At 46.4% G+C, this 12,872-nt stretch overlaps 1 long non-coding RNA gene across 1 annotated transcript; it reads right to left on the bottom strand.

The window, feature by feature from the left end:
• Nucleotides 1–4,727: 4,727 nt before the first annotated feature.
• LOC139180148 (uncharacterized) lies at nt 4,728–6,858 on the bottom strand. The gene is made up of 3 exons (XR_011564453.1): nt 5,861–6,858; nt 5,074–5,543; nt 4,728–4,940 (listed from the first exon to the last, which is right to left on the bottom strand). It is a non-coding gene; the product is annotated as an uncharacterized lncRNA (long non-coding RNA).
• Between the last annotated feature and the right edge of the window lie 6,014 nt (nt 6,859–12,872).

Here is a 12,872-nt window from a genome sequence, read left to right on the forward strand (position 1 = left end):
CCTCTGGACCACCCATCGCTGGGACCCACTGATGTCCTAGCGCTGTGCTGAGAATCTCAAATGAGGAGTTCTGCGGCTCTGTCTTCATTCTTATCCAGGACATCCCCTCAGAGCCCAGTGGAGGAAGGGAATCTACACCCCCTTCTCTCTGATTGCAAGTTAACACAGTGGGGAAACTGACGTGGGGCCACTCATCTGAGTGAGGCCACAGAATGGATGACTGTGCCCAGTGGGCTCACAGCAGAGAGCGGCTTGTTGACAAGAAACAGACAAAGGACGGGGTCTGGGGGTGGGCATCAGGGGAGCTACTGCATCCATCCAGCCCCTGCTCGCTTAGCTCATTATCTATCAAGTTTTGTGAGCAACACCCTGGGAAGCACGAGGAGCCCTGGGCAGTGAGACTTAGGAAAGGAATGATTGGTCAGATGAGTGTATTTACATTAGGTGGCTCAGGTGGTCCAGAATCTGCCTGCAATGTGGGAGATCTGGGATAGATTCCTGTGTCAGGAAGATCCCATGGAGGAGGGCATGGCTACCCGATCCATTATTCTTGCCTGGAGAACCCCATGACAGCGGAGCCTGACCAGACCATGGGGTCACAAAGAGTTGGACACGATTGAGTGACTACATGGTGTGATGTGATGATGGGAGGAAGTGAGTGAGGGGAGACAGAGGACGAAGGGTGCTGGACACCAAGCTCAACATGGTGGAAAAAGACAAGACTCCCTGCAGGAGGTGAGGCGCTGGCTCTCAGGGACCGTCCAGCGCCTCTCAGCCACACCAGCCACTCTCCTCCCTCACATCCAAGTGATCTTACTGCCCTCTGAGCTGTCTCGTGACAGTCAGCATTTCTGTGATGCAGAAGTGATCACTTCTGTGATTGCAGGAGCAATCACACAGGGGCTCAGACCCCCACCTCCCCTTCTTTTCTCATCCCTGCCACCGCTTGCTCAAGATATGGGGCAGAATATACATCTGTGTTTTTTCCCAAAATGCCGTGGTTCTACCTATATGAATTATCTCCTAAAGAATACCTCTAAGCTTCCTCTTTTTTCGTGCTCTGCAGCCAAGAACAAAATGCCTCTGGAATGAGGCAAATGGTAAACTTTAGGTACTGCTATCAGCTCAGACACACGTCAGTAGGTGGAAGGTTTAAAAAAGGAGACTATGTATGTTATGACTATGTCATCATATTAGACTTTAAAGAAAGCAGATAATGGTTTGTTTCCATTCTTTCCCATTGATTTCAGGGTTTCTTCTTTATGCCTCCAGGCCAGATGGCCTTTGGCAACCCGGCTGGGAAACTTCCCTTTTCTACTCTTCCCAGATTAGCATCCCTGAACTGCTTTGGGGACACCAGGGTATCTCTCTGAAAGTGGAGCAGGTTGGAGAAACGAAATTGAACTCAGACATGACAGGGAAATGGCAGAGACCATTTACCTGGTATCACTTGAGAAAAGAAGACAAGAAAGATGAGAAGGTAAGACAGCTTCAAAGCTGGTTCAGAAGAGACTCCTTGCAAGTTCCTGGAAAGGAGAAAACAAACAGCACTTCAGTGGGTTGAATAAAAAGCGACCCAAAGCTTCTTTTATAGGTCCAATCAGGGCGACTGCATGTGCAAGACAGTGTTCAATTCTGATCTGAGTACTAACTAAAATATTTGCTGGACTTCGAAAGCCCATGATATGCACAGGAGCAATGATTAACAATGTTCCTGGCAAAGCTGGCGGGGTTGCTTTTGTTAGCTCTTAATGGGTGCAGGACCAGAAGAGAACAACAATGATGATGACAGGAAAAAAAAAAAAAGAATGAATAGATAGGATGTCCCTGGCAGTCCAGTGGTTAAGACTTGGCCTTCTAATGCAGGTGATATGGGTTCCAACCTTGACTGGGGAGCCAAGATCCCACATGCCTTGTGGTCAGAAAGACAAAACATAAAGCAGAAGCAATAGGGTAACAAATTCAATAAAGATTTAAAAATGATCACAAAAAAATAAAAATCTAAAAGAATGATTAAAACTGATGGAGCACTTACTCTATGGGAACCTCTGAATAGTTCAGATGACGTTTTCCCATTTGCTTTCACGGAGTTAGTACCATCCACTATTTCAACTCAGGCACAAGTACAGTCAAGATACAATCTTTTATTTTTCTGATAGTCACTCCTGCACTTAACCCAATGGGACTTTGAGAAGGAAAACTATCACAGGGTTTAGGACTCACTTCTCTTCAGATGCCGAGAGTTGTCTGAGATCTATTGTAGCATGTCACTTGGCTCAGTTTGTACAGAAGACGGTCCCCCTGAATCTGACAATGGGCTTTATCTGTGCTCTAGGAATGACCCTGCTGATTCGTGGCCCTATCCAGGCCATGGTGATGTCTAATGACCCATAAAGCCTCATGTTCTTGACTCTTGTGCTATAAAACACAGCATAGTTCCAGGGTAAGTGAAAGTCGAAGGGCTTTGCTCCTTAGCCAAAGCCTGAATCAAAACAAGTTTGGGAAAGGGGCTTAGTGTCCCTGATGAAGGACAGAAGGAATGAAAACAGCTCACCAAACGGAGATGGCATCTTGAGACCAAAAAATGAGGAGGCCGCTGGGTATAATCAATAAGTCCATTATTTACCATGGTGTGGGGAGCAACTTACTTACTCACAGAGCAGGACTCCAAGGCTCCCTCTGAGGAGCCACTGGGGCTATTTTGTTGCTAACCTGGTGTATGTGGGTGGGGGCTTGGAAATAGGAATCTATTTTCCTAAGATTTGTGAAAGGGTAACTAGTCACATGGGAATACATCAGGGAAGGTTATCCTCATTGTTTGGGGACTAACAGAGCATAGGGGTGCCTGGTCCTAATGGTTATTAAACAATATCTATTAACTACAAGACCCTCATGACAGAGATGCCATTCACCGCACAGGCCAGTTCCGGGCAGGGTCAGCAGAAGGACGGCAGGAGCTGCACGAGCCCAAGATGGCGTCAGTGATGCTAACAGACATCCAGGCACCCTCCTCTTGGTTTTCCTTAACCTGCTGTTTCTCTCTTCTGTCTCCGGGCTTTGGCTGAGCCATCCCTAACTTAAGTCTCAGCAGCTGGGGGTGAGATTTCAGTTTTTTCTCACCCAGAAAATCTTGGGCTTCTCATAAGAAATGATGCCCCTTATTCTGAATGAAGCATTTTTCTCTAACAAATGTCTTCAGAGTGACTGACTCAAAAATTCTTCTATTTTCCCTCTCATCTCAAGATGATGGCTGATTACTCATCCTACATTTATGCAATTAATCAGAACCCACCAACTGAAGCGTATTGAGGTGATTATGATGGCCTTCCTACAACCAGAAGTAAACTAGTCTTACCTTATACCAATACTAATATCATCCCTAATGGTATCCATGGGGAAAAAATAAGACTAGAGATATTCAGTGTGGTGTTCAAGTTTGTATGTGGTGAAATTAAAGTTGGAATCAGGAATCTGACTCTAGATACTGAATTCTTTATTACTGCAGGATGTTCTACTGGTCACCTTCCTCAAGGATTAAGTATTAGAATCAAGTGAAAATTATTATACATTTTAAAAGAATGATAAATTGGCTCACGACCTTCCATACACTAGTAATAATCTAGAAATTAGGATTTAAAAATATTTTTATGTTGACCAAGGTGATTTTAAAATACCCTGTAAAGGGAAAACTTGCAAGAATAAGCAAGATATTTTTTATAAAGAAGAACACAGTGACTTTCATTACCAGTTATTATAATTTATGATCGTGCTGAGGCTTGAAATATGTGACTTTGGCTGAGGAATTAAAAAAAAATGAAACCTGAGGCAAAACAAAGAAGCCAGAAACAGTACACTGGTTGTTCATCTGCTAACCTGTTCTGAATTTTCTTTAATTATTCATGATTGAAAATCAAATGAAAGTGTTAGTTGCTCAGTGGTGTCTGACTCTTCCTGACCCCATGAACTGTAGCCCACCAGGCTCCTCTGTCCATGGGATTTCCTAGGCAAGAATACTAGAGTGGATTGCTGTCTCCTCCTCCAGGGGCTCTGTCCAACCCAGGAATCTGCATAGCAGGCCGATTCTTTACCATCTGAGCCACAGGGAAGCCCACTCATCACTGATTGGGACCCAGTTATAGAACTGGTCCTGGTCACATCACCACAATGCCAGTCACACTCTTTGTTTCCTGTGAGATTGTTCAGGTTTTGGAAGAATGCTCGTGTCTCTTGTCCTTCCTCTTTGTCCCCCGCTTCCTGGGCACCTTGCGTCCTGTCTCCGTCCTCCTGGCCTAAACCTGCTCTGTAAACTGCAGAGAGCTGTGGTCCTGTCAAGGCCTGCTCCCTCCCCAGAGGGAAGAGAGTGACACCTGTATGGAGAGGTGGCCTACTCAGCTAACTACAGACGGGGCCACGCCTTGGACAAGACAAGTGAACAAGGAAGACACCGCATGATCGCACCTCTCTCAGGACTCCAGCCTCGGGCCAAAGTGGCTTAAGGGTCACATTTGCTCTGTGAATGAAAACACTGTTGCAACATTTGTGTTCAGTCACTCAGTCCTGCCGAACTCTTTGCAACCCCATGGACTGTACCCTGTCAGGTTCCTCTGTCCATGGAATTTTCCAGGCAAGAATTTAAAGCATAATAACTGTCTCCCTCCCACTGCCTACCCTGCCATAGAAAACATCAGTCCCAATGATAAAACATTCAATTGCGTAGATGTGAGAACTTTCTGCTTTTATTTGCACAAGAGGAGACCTGCTCAGGGTCTCCCGCCAGGTTCCTCAGCTGGGCTGCTTACATCAGCTCGACTTTATTTTGCAGCAAATGGTGGATGCCCGGCAGGGTCCTCTGAAGGGCTCACAGCTCGGCGTCCCTTGCTTCAGGCAGATTTCACCCCGAAGATGGCAGGGTCTTTCAAAATTGAGCTCCCTAGTGCTGTCTAGAAGGAAAAGACATTTATATGAAGCCTCATGGAAGTCCCATGAGGAAATCTGGGGGTCTCAGCATCTGACTGGGATCCCCTTCTTTCCCAGCTAAACACCAATAGCAAACATCCCCCTCGTATCCCTCACCTTCTGTTCTGATGTAAGATGTCAGTGTTGCTGATGAACCTGGTTTGAGAAGATCCCACGTGTGGGAGCAACTAAGCCCCTGAGACACCACCATGAGCCTGTACTCCGGAGCCTGGGCTCCACAGCGAGAAGCCCCTGCAATGAGAAACCTATGCCCTGCAACTGGAGAGTAGCCTATGCTCTCCAAAACTAGAGAAAAGCCCATGCAGGAACGAAGACCCATCACAGCCAAAAGAAAGAAAAAAAAAAAAAAATATATATATATATACACCCACAAACCCTTCTTGCCACAGGAACACCTGGGTGTTAACCGCAGGGTCAGTAACCACTGCCCCGTGTGCCTCACCAGTCACCCCACCTCCCCATCATGCAAAACCCACCCAGCTCTCACAGCCTCGTCATATGGAAGCCTTGTCCATTGGAACTCAAGGTCACACCGTGACAGGTGGCAAGAGGTCTCCAGTCTGGGCCTGAATAAAGGAACTTTGTCTCATACTGGGTTATACCAGCCAAGTGATTCAACTGATTTAGTTCACAAATCATCTAGATTATTCCAGGGATTTGGGAGGAGGGAGAAGGTTACCACCAACAAGACGTTTAAGGTCATGAAGACGCAACAACATGCTTTGGAAAGAATTCTCTAATCACTCAATGCCTACTTTTGGGTGTGGAAGTGACCTACTAGTAGCTCTATCATGCTTTACTTTCTGATGATGGTTGACTCAGGGAAGGAAAAACCAAGTAATGATAGGAAAGGGCATGATGGCTGGTATTTACAGGGCAGTACCTGGAAGAGGACCAAGAGAGCGGTGAGGAAGACACAGAGGAGCCTCATTGTCCCGGAATGGAGGTCCCAGAAGGCCTGGTGGGAGGATCAAGGACACAGTCAGAAATCCAAGGAGCTCAGGGCCTCCAGGACCAGAGCAGACACGACCTCCTGCCCCGGGGCCCTGCGCCTGCCTCAGCAGGAGGAGTGTGACTGCTCCGTCATTTCTTGCTCTCTGAGCCCCAGCTGTCACTCGCCTTGGGTTTGCTCACACCTGGGGTTCAGATCTGGGGTTGAGGCCCTCCCGTGCCCACATCTATGGAGGCAGCGTCCCCGTGAGGCAGAGGCTGGAGCATCCAAAGCCAGTGGTAGGGCGGGAGTCCGGCTGTCACAAAAGGAGGGTAAGGCCAGACCCTTGGGGGTGAAGAGGTTCATTAGAAAAGATTTAGAGCCCAGTTGATTGGATCTTCAGGGCTACTTGAAAGGAAGATCCAGAATGGTGGTGGGTTATAATCTTCCTAGAGAATCCATGTTAAAGAAATAAAGAGTTTGTATTGGTTAAAAATTAGTGGAGAAATATACCCAATTATTTCTAGGATTTTAATTTTAATGTTTACTTTCATTTAACTCTATCATAGTTTTTCTGATTATAAAAAATAAAACACATCAGAAAGTTTCAACTAAAAACACCCAAAATTTCAGGTCATAAGTAAATGCAAAAATGAAAGATTTTTTAAAAACCCATAGGCCCACCCTTCAGTTATAACTACTACCTACAATTCAGAATATTTCAGCTCTTTTCCTTTGCAAATGAAATTGTGTAAATATTTATTTTTGTTTTAAAACATAGAATCTTACTTCACACTCAATGCCAATGTGTTTTTACCACTTAAATATTATCTTGAAAAAATTTTATATCTGTTCAAATGAATTTGCCTCATAAATTTGTATGACCATATATATATATATCTTAAAAAATTTATACAACACTTACTTTTGTATAAATTCATACAAGTGGAATCTCTCTCTCTCTCTCTCTCTCTCTCTCTATATCTATATATATATATATATAATATGCATTTTTCATGTCTTAATGGGTTTTTCCTAATTGCCCATGCTAGAAACTGTTGTACCACTTTTTCCTCTTAATGACAATGTTAAAAAATATATTTGACAGTCAATATTCTCATTACTAGTGGTTTTAAAAAGTTTTTCAATTTTTCCAAATTGAATGAGGGGATAATATTTTCTTTTTTGTTTTAATATATTAAAAAAAATTGTTTCTGAGGTTGAACATTTTTTTAAATGCTTTATGGTTATTTTTATCTCTTACACTTTACCCATTTTTCTATTCATCTTCCCTTGCTGACTTCTCAGAATCCCATGTATATTTAAGGTCCCTAATCCTATATTCGGAGAAGGCAATGGCACCCTACTCCAGTACTCTTGCTTAGAGAAACCCATGGACGGAGGAGCCTGGTAGGCTGCAGTCCATGGGGTCACGAAGAGTCAGACATGGCTGAGTGACTTCATTTCACTTTTCACTTTTCATGCATTGGAGAAGGAAATGACAACCCACTCCAGTGTTCTTGCCTGGAGAACCCCAGGGGCAGGGGCACCTGGTGCGCTGCTGTCTATGGGGTCGCACAGAGTTGGACATGACTAAAGCGACTTAGCAGCAATCCTATATTCTATGTGTTGCAAAAATTGTTTCTGGCTTGCTTTTGGCTGTGTGCTTGCTCATCTAATAGATGAAATTTATAGCTAGCCTTAGAGAGTACACTTGGTTTTCTTCAAAGATATTTATTAGTATGTTTATCTACTTCTGTCTGTATTCCTGGTTGGTTTCATCCTTAATTCTTTCAGTCCTGGAATGGAGGCTTTTCTGAAAACCTATGACAGGCAAGTCCCCAGCAGTGACCTGAGAACTATTGCTTGCACCATCCAGCACTATGAATTTCCTGAGCCCACAGACATGCCCTCACTCCCACATGTCTCATATGGAAGGCTGATGTCTGAGTTCACATCTCTGTCCTCTTAGGAAACCTAGTCTTGCATGGAAGAGAAACAAGCTCATACATGACTGGAAGGAATTGAAAATGATCAGGGCCACCCGGGTGATCCAAGTACAGCAGGCTGTCTGGGGGAGGACGGGGGCGAGACACATTTTGTACACCCATCAGAGCACCTAAACCACACAGCCTGCCTGGCACCTACCTAGTCCTGGTCAGAGACGGTTCTCTTCCTTCTGCTTCTCTGTTTGTCTCTGCCAGAGGCAGCACTAAGTGATCTGAGCTACTAATAACACAGCTCCTCGAGTTCAAGATAATCAAATCTCCCTCTTCAGTCTCTTTCAGAGTGCATGGCTAGGCTCAGTGATTCTCTATTACCAAATAACATTTAAATTACTCCATCAAGTTAAACACAATATTATCACTTTATTGACTGATTCTTCATTGAAATTACAGGTTTTACTAAAGAAAAAAAAAAAAATGACACGTGGGTGATTGTGTCTAAGAACTAGATTTCCCTTTACATGTTTTCCTCCTTTTAGTATAACCTTTCTGGGTCCTTCAGAGTATTTTTTTGTAACTTGATTCTTAAATATTGTATGGTTTTGCTTTTCCAGTCACCTTCTTTGGCTATATTTTATAATTGGCTACTGTCTGCATAAGAAAAGCTGTGAATTAGGAGTAATAATTTTGTCACTAGCCCACATTGAACTCTTATTCGTTTAGATTTTTTTGTGGTTACTTCTTGATAGTTTTCCAGTCCTAAAACTATAGATCTGTAGGAATTATCATTAACCTCTTTGATTTGATGTGTAGGCTTCTTATATTCTGCTCTTAATGAATGGCATTGACTCACAATGGCTGGAACCTTTGGAGACCATCTAAGCCAACTTCCTCTTCACAGAAGAGGAAACTGTGGCCAGGCAAGGTCAAAATCATGTCCTGGGTTTATCCTGTGGCAGATATCTTTTATGTTGCTAAATCTTTCTCAGTTGCGTGTGTGTGTGCTTTGTTACTTTAGTCATGTTTGACTCTTTGTGACCCTACGGACTGTAGCCCATCAGGCTCCTCTGTCCATGGGATTCTCCAGGCAAGAATATTGGAGTGGGCAGTCATTTCCTTCTCCAAGGGATTGTCCTGACCCAGGGATTGAACCCAGATAGCCAACATTGCAGGCAGATTCTTTACTGCTGAGCCACCAGGCAAGACTCCTTTCTCAGCTACCACAATGCAAATATTACCCTATTTTTACGCATTTCCCCTGTTTTCTCATTTTTCTTATTCCTCCTTTAACGTCAAAGATCAACTTCCTCAGTCTTAAAAAATGAGACAAGGTTTTTCAAAAACAGTTCTTTAAAGACAGTTTTTTTTCTTTTTAAATAAACGCTTTCATTCTTTTTTTTTTTAAACATGTGATTTATTCCGTAAAAATCTTTGATTTTTCTTCAAGAACTTAATGAAGAATTTCAGCTCATGCATGAAGCACAAATTGTGGTTTCAGCCAAGATGTCCCTGGGTGGCCAGAAATGACTGTGTCCAGTGAAGAAACTGAGGGAATTTTAATGACAACACTAACACCCACAGCTTCTGTGACCCTGGGATTGAATCTAACCAGTCTTGTAGAGTCAAAATTGAGATGACTGAGTTCACATCAAGATTTCTGTCTTAAAAGTTAGTTCAGTTCAGTTCACTCGCTCAGTCATGTCCAACTCTTTGTGACCCCATGAACCACAGCACACCAGGCCTCCCTGTCCATCACCAACTCCCGGAGTTCACTCAGACTCACGTCCATCGAGTCAGTGATGCCATCCAACCATCTAATCCTCCGTCAGCCCCTTCTCCTCTTGCCTTCAATCTTTCCCAGCATCAGGGTCTTTTCAAATGAGTCACATCTTTGAATCAGTTGGCCAAAGTATTGGAGTTTTAGCTTCAACATCAATCCTTCCAATGGACACCCAGGGCTGATCTCCTTTAGGGTGGACTGGTTGGATCTCCTTACAGTTTAAGGAACTCTCAAGAGTCTTCTCCAACACCACAGTTCAAAAGCATCAATTCTTCGGCGCTCAGCTTTCTTCACAGTCCAACTCTCACATCCATACATGACCACTGGAAAAACCAGAGCCTTGACTAGACGAAAGTTAGCGTGAGATAAAAAAACACATTGGGCCTAGGAATGTGGGCTACTACTATGTATTGACCCTGAGAGAAGTCACTGGAGGATGTCTGCGCAGTGAGAGAAATTTTCCAAGGCAAGGATGGTTGCTACTTCAAAGAAGAGAAAATAGAAATGGAGGGGAAAAGGGAGGGAGAGAGAGCAGTCACAGAATTTTTAAAAATTCTTCTTCAGTTTTGGGGCCATAAAAGGCCCCAGTCTGCTCCCCACGTGCTCCTCCAGCAGAGCAGGCCAGGGAGCATGTGGCCCTGTTAGCACCTCTCTTCTCTGTCAGGTGCTGGCAGCTCTGTTCCCACCCGGCTGTGCCCTGAGGAGCTTCCTGACTGCACTCTGACAGGACAGGCCTCACTCTGAGCCCTCGTTCTCTCCCTAGAGAAACAGAATGACATCCTTGAGTCATGAACGAGTTGGGAGTCCTGTTACGTGTCGACCTTGTTTCACTTACAAGACTCCAAGGTCTTGAAAACCCAAGACTGAGTCTCCTCAGTGTTGAGCCCTTAGGTGTGAACCAGACAGAGAATAACTCAAGCCTGGAAACAGGAAGCACCTTTGACAGAACCATAGGAACATGGGATTCTTCTCCTTCTTCGTCTGTACCCAGACTTCTCCCATCTGACCCCAGGCTCCCACGGCTTCCGTGCTGGACCCCGATGGGTCTCACTCATCGCTCCTGAATCAGGGGCTCAGGAACCCCGGCCCCCGTCCCACCCACCTCTGCACACACTCCAGTCTCGGGGTCCTACTTCCAGTGAGAACAAGAAGGGGCCCTTCAAGCCCCCGACCCTCTGCTCTGGTCGGTCTGGGGGAGGCACCATCCCACGTGTGCAGGGGCGGCTTCAGTGAAGTGCGTCAGTTGAGTCCGGAAGTGTGTGGGCATCGGGAGGCACCATGCCAGCTTCGTGCGGAGCGCCCGGAGACCCTCTCCGTGTGGAGTGTGCTGGGACCCTGCATTCGGCCTCCGGGGGACAACCTCGAGCAGCCGTTCCCTTCGTGAGGAGCAGGACCACACCGAGGTCAGGAGGACTGAGCCCCGGGTGGACGCAGAGCAGGCCCCGCCACTGCACGTGTCCTGTCCCGCAGCCCCCTCGCTCCCTCAGAAGCAGCCTCAGACACCTCTGGGATGTCGGGTGGAAAGATGACGCTGGACTGAGGCTTCGGACTCCGGGCTCCGGTCCCGGCTCCACCTCCAACTACAGGTCACGTCCCTTCGCAGCGCCTCCGGGCCCTCGTCAGAGAGATGCCAGAGCTCGGTGAGCTGACCCCCAGGTCCCCCCGGTTCTGAGGCGGGTGGCTCCAGGTGCTTCCGAGAGGCACTGGGGCCCAACTCAGAGCGGGACCACAGGAGGAAGGCCGCTCGCCTGGTCCTCTGGCTCCTGCCTGGGGTCCCCGGAGCCGAGACCCCGTCCGTCCAGGCCCTGAGCTTCACTCACTCACTTCCTCTCCCTCCTGTGGGGCAGCGGGGCCTGAGGAGACTCTTCTTTGTCCTCCAGGGCCTGTTCCTGGAGGCGCCCTGATGGCCCGCCGTGTTCCCATCACCGGGTGCTAGTGAACCAGAGAAATCAGAGTGGGCACCTGCGGACACGTGGCACCTCCTGGCAGGGACCCAAGGGCCAGGGCCTGGTGCCCGGGCTTCTGTACCCGTGCCTGGCTCATCTGCAGAGACTGGAGGGGAAGCGAGGCTGCAAAATGCGAGGGACTCATCACTACCTTGCCTCTCAGCAAGCTCAGGGAGCCAGTCACCGCCGACCCCCGAGAGCTGAGCTGCTGGGCGAGTGGAGGGTGTCGGAGGGTCCGAGCAGTGCTGTAGCACCAGGAACACTGAGGAAGGGAGGAGACAGAAGATGGAAAACAGCTCTCTGTGACACCGTGGCATGGCCTTAGGGCTCAGATGGTCAGATCCCCCTGCAGAAGGGAGGAAATCAAGAGGAAATAGGGCGGCATGCCAGCAAGAAAAAGAGAAAACCTGTCTGGGGAGACAATGCCATAAATCATAGCTAGACGTGTGCTTTAATCATCGCATCAGCGGGCAAGCAGGGGGCAGGGGCAGGGAAGCAAGGAACTCAGCTGAGAAGAGGCAGGAGTCTTGGGGTCTTCAGTACCTTGCTCTGTGGAGGGTGCTTCATCAGGTGCATTTGAAATAGGGAGACATAAAAATGGTTTAGGTTGAAAATGACAAAAATACTTTGGCAATAATATTAAAAAGTGCCCATAAAAGGAAGTAGCACAACATTGCCTAATTTCACCTTTTTAATCTTTCATTTTCTGATTTCTCTTCTGATTATTATTCAGAAGTCTAAACATTTCCTTCATGAAAGAGTGTCATTACTGAGTCTTAGGATTAACTGACAAAACACCAATTTTAGAGTCAGGAAACCAGGGCTGTGACTCCAGAGATGCCACTTGCCTCTGGACCCCTGGGAAGTAAGTAGCCTCTCTTTTCTGGACCTTACTTTTCTCATCTGGAAAATGCAATGATGACTTAGGCCCCTCCAACCCTGAGATACTACAGCATCGGAGCCCAGGGCTCCCACCTGCTGACACTGGGCTCCAATGAATGGTTTCTTAGCACAAAGATACTTCCTGCACTAAGTAAAAGCCAAATTATTTGCCTCTGGGGAAAATATGTTTGTACCTCCTGCTTAATAAAAGGAAGTAAGTTACTCAGAATGTAGACTTATCTTCCTGCTTCATGTTACATGAGTATAGTAATCTAACATCCTTGAAGTTTCTGGGCAAAGCACTCAAGTGAGAGAAATTACACAAAGATAGGAAACAGTCAGATGGGTCCCTTTGGGCATCACCTGGTTCTTAGTTTCTAGCACTCTCCTGGCCCCCTTTCCAGGCACAG

This window comes from Bos indicus, chromosome 27, assembly GCF_029378745.1.
Source record: "Bos indicus isolate NIAB-ARS_2022 breed Sahiwal x Tharparkar chromosome 27, NIAB-ARS_B.indTharparkar_mat_pri_1.0, whole genome shotgun sequence".
Taxonomy (NCBI): Eukaryota; Metazoa; Chordata; class Mammalia; order Artiodactyla; family Bovidae; genus Bos; species Bos indicus.